The sequence below is a fragment of the Lactuca serriola genome, chromosome 4, assembly GCF_051521515.1.
Source record: "Lactuca serriola cultivar US96UC23 chromosome 4, Lser_US96UC23_V15, whole genome shotgun sequence".
Classification (NCBI taxonomy): Eukaryota; Viridiplantae; Streptophyta; class Magnoliopsida; order Asterales; family Asteraceae; genus Lactuca; species Lactuca serriola.
This window is the reverse complement of record NC_136411.1, coordinates 91,422,352-91,434,521: the sequence shown is the minus strand read 5'-3', so window position 1 is coordinate 91,434,521 and position 12,170 is coordinate 91,422,352.

Below are 12,170 nucleotides of genomic sequence, written 5' to 3'. Positions count from 1 at the left end.
AAGGGAAGGCGGAGGGTAGTCGCCCTTCTTGCAACGATGTCATCTAACACAATACATCAAAAATTACCACTCAACAGTGTCAAGTATAATAAATGCAAAGGAGAAAAGGGAGGATAGTTGTTTTTATCATACCTTCGCTCTCCATGAATTCAATCCCAAGTTTCCATCAATTCCCAGTATGATGGGGTACTCCATAGCAATGGTGGTGGTGGATCGACATCGTCAGATCCGGAAAAAAAAAGGGGAGTAAGTTGCAAACGGGTTTTAAGAAAAGGTAAGCATGAGAGAGTTTTTGTATGAGGTTAATTAGTATGTTGGGGTTTGATATTAGTTAAAAAATGATAAAAGAAAAAACATAATTAAATGAATAAATAGATAAGAGCAAATTGGTTATTTGTTAATTAACCTCTTTTTCTAACAAAGTTAGTCAAAAGGACCGACAATATATGATTTTGAAATCACAAGGGCCATGAATGTAATACTTTTTAAATATATCTTGAAAATGCAAATTTGTGAAAACCACGGGGACCATTAATTAAATTTTGTGTCGTATTTATTATTGGTAAACATACTGTATAAAAAGCCTATAACAATTCGTATTTGATAATTTTCCATTTGAAGAATAAAAGAAATTGCAATTCATTTTAATTTTGTATTTATATTTTACTATAAACACATTAAACAACTACCGTTATTTAACGATCTGTTTGATTTTCTTAAAAACTATGGATTTTCTATGGATTGAAAGAAAATCAAATGAATAGTAAAATATTGAAACTTAAGGAATATGTTGTCATCCAAAAATATTATTTGGTTTGAATAAATTGTTTTTGTCAATGTTGGATGGGATGTTTTTATAGAAGTAAGGTATTCATTTATTTTCATTAAGTGGTCAAAATCAAAATATTTCAAATCACCTTGAAATTCAAATTTAATCAATTTACATTATTTGTGTTCTATACAAAAACCGATAGGTGCCATATGCAAAAAGTTTGTATAAATATGAAAAGTTTTCTCTAGAGCCTCTGAATGTACGTGGGATCCAGATGTTCAATGTTTGTCTGATGTTGGTGTGGATGTGCATCGGACATTTGCTAGGAAACCAATTTAGATTTTGTTGATGACATACTACAGATACAACAGAGAAAAAAACATTTTGATTATTTCTATTTGTAACATATTCCTTGTTTCTAGTACTAAAGATCTATTCAATACTTCTTAAATGTTTTTTGGAAGAATGTTTAGTACTAAATAAATCAAATTCAGTATGAGGCCTCTTACCAAAGAGTTTCAACATTCAATTACAAATCTAAAGTGGTTATGAGCATTTGAAGATTAATTTGTTGCCTATAACGAATTGGTGTGTTGAAAGGTACAAAGAATCAAAGATGTTAACACCCTTGGTGTGTTGAAAGGAACAAAAAAAAATTAATAAGAATTTAATATTTGGAGAAAACATGTCAAATATAAGTGTTAGCAACATTAACAAACTCTCAAAAATATTAAAACAAAATTATAAAATAGAATGTAATATAATATGTTCTAACCTTTTTTATCATGTCATCTTAAAGTCCAAAACGTCTCATAAATGATGTGATGAGCGTGCTGTTGGGTTTTAGTTCAAAAATAGTTTCAAAAACTCATGAAACTGGCAAACATAAGTCTTAAATTTTCAAACTTAATAAGCTTGTTACAAACCACCAATGATCATCTTGCAAGTAATGGAAAGCTAAAAGCACAATCATAGAAAGAGAAAGATAATAACAACCTTTGATGATCTTTGGGTTCTCTAGGGGAGGCTTTGGATGTTAATGAAAATGGATGAACCTTTGAGGCACCAACAAGTTGTCAACTTGATAAAAGATGCTAGTCTTGTAAGTAAAACTCTTAAGATTTGAACCAAATCCAAGTATAGTTTAAAGAGAGCAAAATGATGAAAGTAACTTGAACTCTAATCTTCTAAACAAGAAAGAATGAGAGAGAGCAAGGAGGTCACGGTTTTTCTATCAAAAAATGAAGGGATGAAACTTGAAAGCCTTTATAAAGCTAAATTATTACCCAGATGTTCTTAACACTTTAAGCACTCGATACCCTAAAGCCTACATGTCTCTAATTCCTTTTAACCCGTGCTTACTTTCCCGTATCATATTCAAAAGACCATGTCATGTTTCCTAGAAACTAGCTCATTTTTTTTCTTTTTCTTTTTTGTATAAAAAGAGAAGAAAAATTTATAAAATTCTTATAACTCTTTATAAGATATAAACTTTAACTTTTAGCAAAAAGATAAACAAGTCTTTCTAGTCCAAAATAATGTACATGACTTATTAATTCATACCATATGAAATAATATATATTACTTGTTATTGTAAAATAATTATTTCCATGAAATAAATATTTTTTCCAATTTATTGTAAAAGTTTATGAATATTTATTTAAATCAATTTCTAATAAATAATCAATTATATCAAGTTGTTATTAATGTGACCCTTCAAATCATATCTTAATTAGAAATATCATTTTAATATGACTCTTGAGCATACAAGATCTTTCAATCTCCCACTTGCGCAAGACTCATATTAGATTAATATAGACAGTGGTGAACGTCTAGCAACATTTCACTGCCCCCATGAACATACGACTTTGTACCATTCTATCAACACCTAATTCCCTAAAAGCCTAAGGCTACAATTGGTGTATAAGATAAGTTATCAGTTATCCCTTTTCTATAGACATCATGTTGAACATGAGATATAGATCGCGGTCAATCTCATATAAATGTTCAACTTTACATCAGGCCTTAGATGTCTAACTCTCAACAAATAAGAGAAACAAGTCCTATCTTGACTACATTCTTGCATGGTTCATATCATACCTGATAATAACTTTTATAACTGTCTGATTGAAGAACAGTATTTGACTATAACAAAGCATAACACTCCCCATACTCAAGACCCATGTATGTATCTCAGGTGTTAAGGATATACATATATTACCTTTTATCAAGTATCATTCATGACAACAATCCATAAAGTGATCTTTAACGGGTCCATCCAATACTTGCTCTCTATCAAGTACCTATGAAATTGGTTGCAACACTTTGTCAACCATTCCAATTCATATCAGTATTATTTCATTATCGCTCCCTCAACAATAACTGACTATGGATTTTAGAGTGAATAAATTTACTCAAGGATTAAACATGTTAATAAAGAACTCAACAAATATTTAATGAAAATATCATATGCCATATATATCATAGTCATTACAGTAGATGATACTATAAAATGTTCAATACTCAATACTAATATATAGATCAAAGCCAATTACTAGAATAGCAAACTCCAATTCCTCGAGCATGTCCTTCAAACTTAGCTTAAGGAAGGGACGTCGTGAAAGGTTCCGTCAAATTTTGATCAATGTGAACTTTGCGAATACTGATTTCACTATCTTCAACTTTATACCGAATGAAGTTGAATCTCCGACTAATATGCCCGATCTTCTTATGTGATTTGGGATCTTTTATCAAAGCAATTGCACACTCATTGTCACAGAAGACTTCTAGGGATCCTGAATGGAAGGAACCATGCCTAAATATCCAATGAATTTCTTCATCCAAGCAGCCTCTTCAACTTCTAAAGCAGCGATGTATTCTGACTCTGTAGTGGATTGTGTAACAACACTTTGCTTGGAGCTTTTCCAACACATTGCACACCTTTTTGACAATAAACACATATCATGATTGCGACTTGCAATCATCTCAATCTATTGTGAAGGAAGCATCAATGTAGCACTTTACACTTAAGTTTTCTTCCACACCTCCATAAACAAGGAACATATCCTTAGTTCTACACAAGTACTTAAGGATGTTCTTCAAAACAATCCAATGACTTTCCCCTGGATTTTGTTGATATTTTCTTGTCATGCTCATAGCATAAGCAAGATCAGGTCTTGTGCAATTCATGGCGTACATGATGGATCCAACTGCCAAAGCATATGGAACATCTTTCATCTTGTCCATCAGCCTTTGTGCTAGGACATTGGGATGAACTTAATACTATGTCATGTGCCATAGGTAAAAATCCTCTCTTATAGTTTTCCATCTTGAACCTTTTTAAGGCTTTATCAATATATGCAGTTTGGCTTAAACCTATTAATCATTTTGATTTATTTCTATAGACATTGATTCCAAGAATATATTGAGCCTCACCAAGATTCTTCATTGAGAAGCACTTTCCAAGCCAAGCCTTTACACCTCGTAAGGTTGGAATGTGATTTCCCATGATAAGTATGTCGTCCACAATTAGGACCAAGAAAGGTCACCGAGCTCCCTCTAGTTTTCATGTAAACACAAAATTCATCTTCATTTCTAACAAAACCATACTTTGTGATTTCATCATCAAAATGATGATTCCAATTTTCAGATGCTTGTTTTAACCCATAAATGCATTTATTAAGCTTACACACTTTATTATGATGCTTTTGGTCAACAAAACCTTCAGGCTGAACCATATAGACATCTTCTTCCGAGTGTCCATTTAGAAAATCAGTTTTGACATCCATTTGCCATATCTCATAGTCATAATATGTAGTTATGGCAAGTAGTATCCTAATAGATTTAATCATAAAAACTGGTGAAAATGTTTCATCATAATCAACCCCTTGAGTTTGAGTGAATCCTTTAGCAACAAGTCTTGTTTTGAATGTGTGTAAATTACCATCCATGTCAGTCTTCTTCTTGAAGACCCACTTACTCCCTACAGTCTTACATTCGGAAGGAAGTTCAACCAAATCCCAAACTTCGTTTTCTCTCATGGATTGCATCTTTATGTTCACGGCTTCAAGCCATTTCTCAGATTCAGGATCTGCCATTGCATTTCGGTAGGTGACAAGCTCATCAACATTCATCATCATGAAACATTCATCAATGAGAAATCCATATCTCTTAGGTTCTTGATGAATTCTACCGGATCTACAAACGCCTTGTGTTTCACTAGGTTAAAGAGTAATGATCTCTTCATCTTCAACAACCTCTTGTTCAATACTAGTGCCAACTTGAGTTGCATCAGGTTGTGGTTCTTGATCTTCTTCAAGTTCCATGCGCCTCTCACTTGCTTCATCCATTAGAAACTTTCTTTCCAAGAATATGGATTTTCATGAAATAAAGATCTTATTCTCACTAGGTTTGTAGAAGTAATATCCTAAACAATCTTTAGGATATCCTACAAAGATGCAATTGGTAGACCTAGGATCAAGTTTGTTAGAAGCCTCTTGTAACATAGGCTTCACAACCCTAAATTTCCATATAAGATAAGGATGGACATTTTCCATACCACATGTCATAAGGTGTATTGTCTACCTTCTTAGTGGTGCCATATTCAAGATACGAACTGTAGTGATTAAGGCATAGTTCTAAAAGGAAGAGTACTCCTGCTCATCATGGATCAAACCGTATTAAGTAAAGTTCGATTTCTCTTCTTAGACAAACCATTAAGCTATGGGTGTTCTTGGTGGAGTAATTTGTGAGATAATCCTACAACTCCTAAGATGATCTTTGAACACTTGGCTCAAATACTCGCCGCCTCTATCTGAATGAAGGATTTTGATTGTTTTGTCGAGTTGATTCTCAACTCCACTTTGAAACAATTTAAACTTTTTAAATGCTTCATTTTTATGTTTCATCATATACACATAACCAAAACGACTGAATTCGTCAGTGAAGGTGATGTAATATCTCTCACCATATCTAGACATTGTTTTGAAAGGACCACATACATCAGTGTGTATGATGTTTAATAAAACACTTGCCCTTTCACTAGTGCCAGAGAAAGGGGACTTTGTTATCTTGCCACATAAGCAAGACTCATATATTTCAAATGACTCAGTGTCATTTTCCCCCCAAAGGTCCATTCTTTTGGAGTTGTGATATGCACTTCTTGTTTATGTCTCCAAGGAGACAGTGTCATAGATATGTTTGGTTCAAACCTTGTTTGATCCTTTTGGTGTTAACATGATAAAGGGACTTATCGTTTGAAGTGTCATCTAGGTTTAATTCATAAATTCCATTTATTGGTCTAGCCTCAAAATAGAATATTCAATTCAAGACGGAATAAACATTATCATCAATAAATATGAAGTCATAACCAGATTCCCTTAAACATGAAACTGAAATAATGTTTCTAGTGATAGAAGTAATCAAACACACACTGTTTAATGTTAAGTACATACCAGATGGTAAGCATAAATCAAAATATCATAATGCTTGGACTGCAACACGTGCTCCATTGCCAACATGCAAAACCCTCTCATCTGTCTTCAGTTCCCTACTCTTTCGAAACCCCTGCAACAAATTACATATATGAGCTCCAAAACCAGTATCAAATACCCAAGTATTTGAAGAAAAAGTAAATCATCCCATTTTAGTCATGAAAATGGGTATACCTAAAGTGCCCTTCTCGACCTTCTTGTTCTTCAACTCAGCAAGGTACTTAGGACAATTCCTTTTCCAATACCCCACAACACCACACTCGAATCATGTGTCATCTTTAGCAACCTTTTTCTTCTTTTTGTAGGGTGGGTTTTGGGGAGCTTTCTTCCCCTTTCCCTTGCCAACTTGTGGCTTCCTTTTGGAGATCTTTCCCTGTTTCTTCTTTTTGATTTGTTCTTCCCGGATCATGAGCACTTTGGGGGGGGGGGGGGGGTCCTTGGGATGTTTTTCTCTATAGTTTTGAGCATCCTGTGAAACTCATAAATAGGTTTATCCCACCCATTCATGTTGTAGTTCATGGTGAAAGTATCATAACACTTGGGTAATGAATTCAAAATTATTTTTGTGGTCAAGTCTAATGGATATGGAGAGCCCAATCTCTCTAATTCATCCAAATGGCTTTTCATCTTGAGAAGATGAGTGCTCACATTCTCGATTTCCTCCATCTTGTAGGAATGAAGAGCTCAAATAGTTTCAAAGCTTTCATTCCTAGCTTAATGACCAAACATCTACTTGAGATGTGCAATTGTGTCAAAGGCAATGAAGAGTTCAAGATTCGTTAATGATCAGTGTGGTGACCTTTATCTCACTTACTCAATTTTAACAAGGTAAATAGCTTTTATTAATTACACCACTTGTAATTCCTAGATGTATGAAACCCTTAACAATCCATTTGTTACTTTGACGTGTTTGGTCTCATCAATGCCTTGGAACACTCTTGCTTATGTGACATTGTCACAAGAGGTTACCAATCAAGTCATCAAAGTAGAGAAACTTGTATAATTGACCTATAACTTGGTTATAAAAATCGCAAAAATACTTTGGCCACCAAAAGATAACACAAATGATTAGGTAACCTTTATCCCACAAGTATTATACAAACGGTGTGCAAATGTTTCTAAATTTGGATGGCATAGACTTGGCTTTTGTAAAGAGATTTGTATATTATATTATTATATTTTAAAACATGTTATATCATGATAATTTCATACATCCAATTAATCATAGTATCAATTTTCCAAAAAATCACTTTTAAAGTTCAGATATAAAACCCGGGATTCAATTTTAATGATAATATCCAATATGAACTTTGAGTTAGAGCCATGTAGAACCGTATTATATTACTTAATAAAACTTCCTTTTATGGTTAATATTATGGAGTATGAATAAGTTATGAAATCACCATTTAGACTTATAATTTTACAATTTCAAAATTTGCTGTTATTAACGATTTAATAAAACCGGTTTTTATTTTAAAGTTATAGCTTGTATCATCTTATGTTCTCATTTTGAAAATTGAAAAACAAACTTCATGTTATGTTTATTTTGTCCAAAAAATAGTTTGAGTTTGTGAAAAGCTAATTTATTAACCACACAAAATATTTGCATAAAAATAAACAACACACGCATACATTTGGCATAAACAAGCCTTAAACTAGATAACTGTAACGCTCAGTCCAGGTATTATTCATATTTTGGTCCCTTATATGTTGAACTATTGCTTTTGGACCTTGTAATTAGCAAGTTTGAAGGAAAGAAGGACTGTTTCTGCCAATACAAGACTTTGGAGGCGGAGCCCAAATGCGGGGCGTTCCCCTAAGGAACGCGTTGCGTTTACGTGCATAATGAAAACCGTAATTTTTAGGGTTTGGGACCTATATAAAGAACATTATGTCCCATACCTCAATCTCCTTAACTCAGAAACCCTAAAAACCCTAATCTTCTTCATCTTTGTGTGATCTTGATCTAGTGAAGTCCATTTTGGTAGCTTGGATCCTTGGAAGAAGGAAGATGAAGTTAGTCAAGGAGAAGTTGTGTAGCTTGAGCTTAAGGATTTGAGTTATCATCATCATTTAGCACTTACCTGAGGTAAAAAGTTCAAAACTTGCTTCATGAATACTTAGATCTTTTGTAGTGGGTTTTTAGACTTTTTGGTCCCAAGAATGAAGCTTTATTGCTCCACATTCGTTTCTAGGCTTAAGGTTGCCACCCTTGGTGCTATTTGAGTCCCTAAGACAGAAAAGTTACCAACTTGAGGGCCTTGATGAGCCCATGCATGAGATTAAGCCCCTTTTATGGAAGTTGATTGCTATTTCTTGAGATTGGGACTTTTGGGGGCATGCAAAGTCACAAATTCCATGACTTTATGATTCTAGAGGTCTTAGATGGCTCGGATCTATGTTTGGATAACATGGCTTTAAGCATTAAGTACTTAATAAGACTTTTTAGACCAGCATGCGAACGCGCCGCTTAGGGTGGAGGAACGCCCTGCGTTCCGATTTGGGTTCACGATCTGAGTTGGTGGTGAACGCCCAGCGCTCCACCAGGTAACGTTGTGCGTTCGGGGCATGAGTGGAACTTCAGACCTTTTTGCTTTGGAATTGGTTTTGGGTTTGGGCTTTTTATGATTTGGGCCATTTTCTTGGACTTTGCTGTTATGGGCCTTAGTGGATCATTATTTGGGCTTTAATGGACTATGTCTTATTTTGGGCCTAGGGTTAGGCCTATTAGAGGGGTTGGGCCCAATTTAGTAAATTGGGCCAATGGTGGGCTATTAGTGGGCTTGTGAAGTCTACCTAGTATTGGGTCTTTAATGTTATGGTCTTCGGCCTTAGGAATTAACCAAATTAGATCAGGGGTAAAATGGTCATTTTGTTAACTAAGTGTTATTTTGTTAATGATAGCTCGGGGAGTCGTTGGGATAGCCTTTAGAGATTCCTTACCGTGAGATTCTGCATTTAGCTTTGCGAGGTGGATTTCCTCCTGTATGAACGGGTCGAAGGCACCAATGTTGGCCCATATATGTATGTTAGTATGTTTCGGACTAAGGTCCGATGTCGGGGAGTGCCCGATGTAGGTTTATATGTTCCAGATTTTGATCCGATGTCAAGCAGTGCCCGATGTAGGTTTATATGTTTCTGGATTTCGACCCGATTTTGGGTGGTTCCCGAGGAATGTTTGTATGCTTGATGTCTTCGTGATTCTTGCATGTGTCTGCACTGTATGTTTCCGGATTACGATTCGATGTTGGGCAATGCCAGAGGAATGTTTGTATGTTTTCTGATTTTGGTCCGATGTTAGGCGGGGTCCGAGGAATGTTTATATGTTTATCTTATGTGATTATTTATGTGTATTTGTTGATATTTTTATATGTATACCAAGCATTGCTCGATGTCGGGTGTGGCCCAATGCTGGGCGGGGCGTGATGTCGGACATTGTCCAATGTCGGGTGGGGCCTGATGTCGGACAATGTCCGATGTCGGGCGGGTCCCGATGAAGGGTCAGGGACCACGATATGTTTATATGTGATTATGTGATTATGTGTATGGGATGTGGTAGTTTGGTGAGACTCACTAAGCTTCGTGCTTACAGTTTTCAATTTTTGTTTCAGGTAGTTCCGGTAGCAAAGGGAAGAGCACAGGATGACTGCATTGCACACACCAGGATGCTTTAGCCTGGGATGTTTAATCTGATATATTTGAAAGATGATTTAATATGAGATACTATTACTTATGTTTTTATGAGATGTTTTTGATAAATATGGTTTTATTTAATAATTAAAAATGAAATATTTGGTCATGATTTTTGGGATGTTACAAGTTGGTATCAGAGCCTTGGTTTGAGGGATTCGGGCACACTCTCGGGTGTGTTTGGACTCAAAATGCGGACTTGGTATGAAAATTTTCAAAAGAAAATCATTTTTATAAAAAGGATTTCCAAAAAAAGAAAAGGGTGTGGTGCATGCAATCAGTTGAGCTCAAGTAAGGTCTCCCAAATTACCCATACATGTTTATATTATGATATGAATTGCGAATATGTGAACTGCATGCTAGATTAGGGCTTAGGGTCTAGAAAGGATGCCTTGTATGCCTATTTTATGAGCTTATTGAACTACACGCTAGTACTGATTAGTCAGTGATATGATGGCCTGATTAGAATATGCTTGATTATGGTTACTTAATGCTCGAATGCTGCTTGCTTTGTGCTTTTAGGAGTTCTAGCTATCTTTAACTAACTAGTAAATGAATACGCTAAGTTACATATTAGGAGGACTAACTAATTTTAGAAGGTTAGGTTTAGCCTTATTTCGCAGTTCTTTCTTGAGTCCAATCGTTGTAGAGAGAGACCTCTCATTCGAAGAATTATCTAGTCTTAGTAATATGTAATAGTATTCGCAAGCTAGTTAGGGAAAGGAGGCAGGGACTTCTTATGCAACTGATGGCGAAGAGTGGGACGAAGATTACCCTAAGGCAATCCTAGGATGACATTATCGATGAACGTAGTAGTAGTGAAAGGGACTTGGGGGAGTCAATGCAGTTCTTGAGGAAAGTACGGATAAATGTGGAAGGTAGTATGGGCTCATACTACTGAAAGCAGAGGATTCGTACTCGAGTCAAGGAGGGCTGAGATGAACCCAGGAAACTTGTAGTGTGTGAGATCATTTGAGTTATGATGAGTATTCTGATGATTTTTATGGTGTATTTTTTAGTATGGTGACGCTACTCACTAGACCAGTTGGTAGTTCTAGAGCCGGCGAGGGATTAGGCTCAGGATCTAGAGTTGGGCAGCTCGATGACCAAATGAGATAGTTTATTTCATTTGAGATTACCCGCAGTATTATGGACAAGACTCCTGTGATCTTCGGTACAGTCAAGGAGGGCATTTTGGAGATTCTTGACGAGAGGTTGGGTTCATTCCGCATCGAGATGGCGGCCATGATGGGGACACCCACGTTGACATTTAGGGAGTTTCGATCTTGTGGAGCTCCATACTATCATGGGGCACAGGACCTCATTGCTAGTAGCAGGTGGTTGGCGGATTTTGCCAACACCTTTCGCACTAGCCGTTGTCCCGAGGGGGACAAGGTCCGACTTGCTTCCTGTCTCCTAAAGGACAGGGCACATGATTGGTGGGAGGAGATTGGACATGTTATTGGTGATGCTGCCCTTGATACTATGACCTATAGTGACTTTACGACCAAGTTCAGGGCCAAGTTCGCACCTGTGATTAAGGTGCAGTAGCTTACGCGAGAGTTTCAGGATCTCCAGTAGAATACTGAGACGGTGACTGAGATCACCGTCATGTTCAAGGAGAGGGTCCGTCTTGTTCCACAATATGTGGCGGACAAGGAGATGAAAAAGGACTGATACCATGAGATGTTGTGGAGCGATATCCGACAGCTTGTTAGCCTCTCCAGTTGCAAGACACTGGAGGATATGATAGTGAGGGATTGGGAAAGGGAGCTGGATTTAGAGATTGAGAGGAAAAGGAAACCAGATGGGGTTCAGACAGGGAGTTCGGGCAAAAAGTCCAAGGTATCGGATCACAGAGCGAGGAGCTAGCAAGGCCACAACCGTTGTGGCAAGTGCGGCAAGATGCACGAGGGGGTGTGCAGGGCGGGTAGTTCGGGCTGCTTCAAGTGCGGCCGGACTGGTCATGTCAGCAAGGATTGTACTGCTACCACCACCACCACCACTGCAGTATCTGATCTGATTTGCTTCCAGTGCAATCAGAGGGGCCACAAGAGGTACCAATGTCTGAGTTTAGCGGTAGCAGCAGTGGGACAGGTGGCAGCACCTGCTCCTGCAACACTAAGGATTACCGATGGCCGGCAGGGCCTGACAGAGGCGCCTACGGCGAGGAGCAGGGTTGTTCAGCTAACTGCGGAGGAGGCACGTGCAACTCC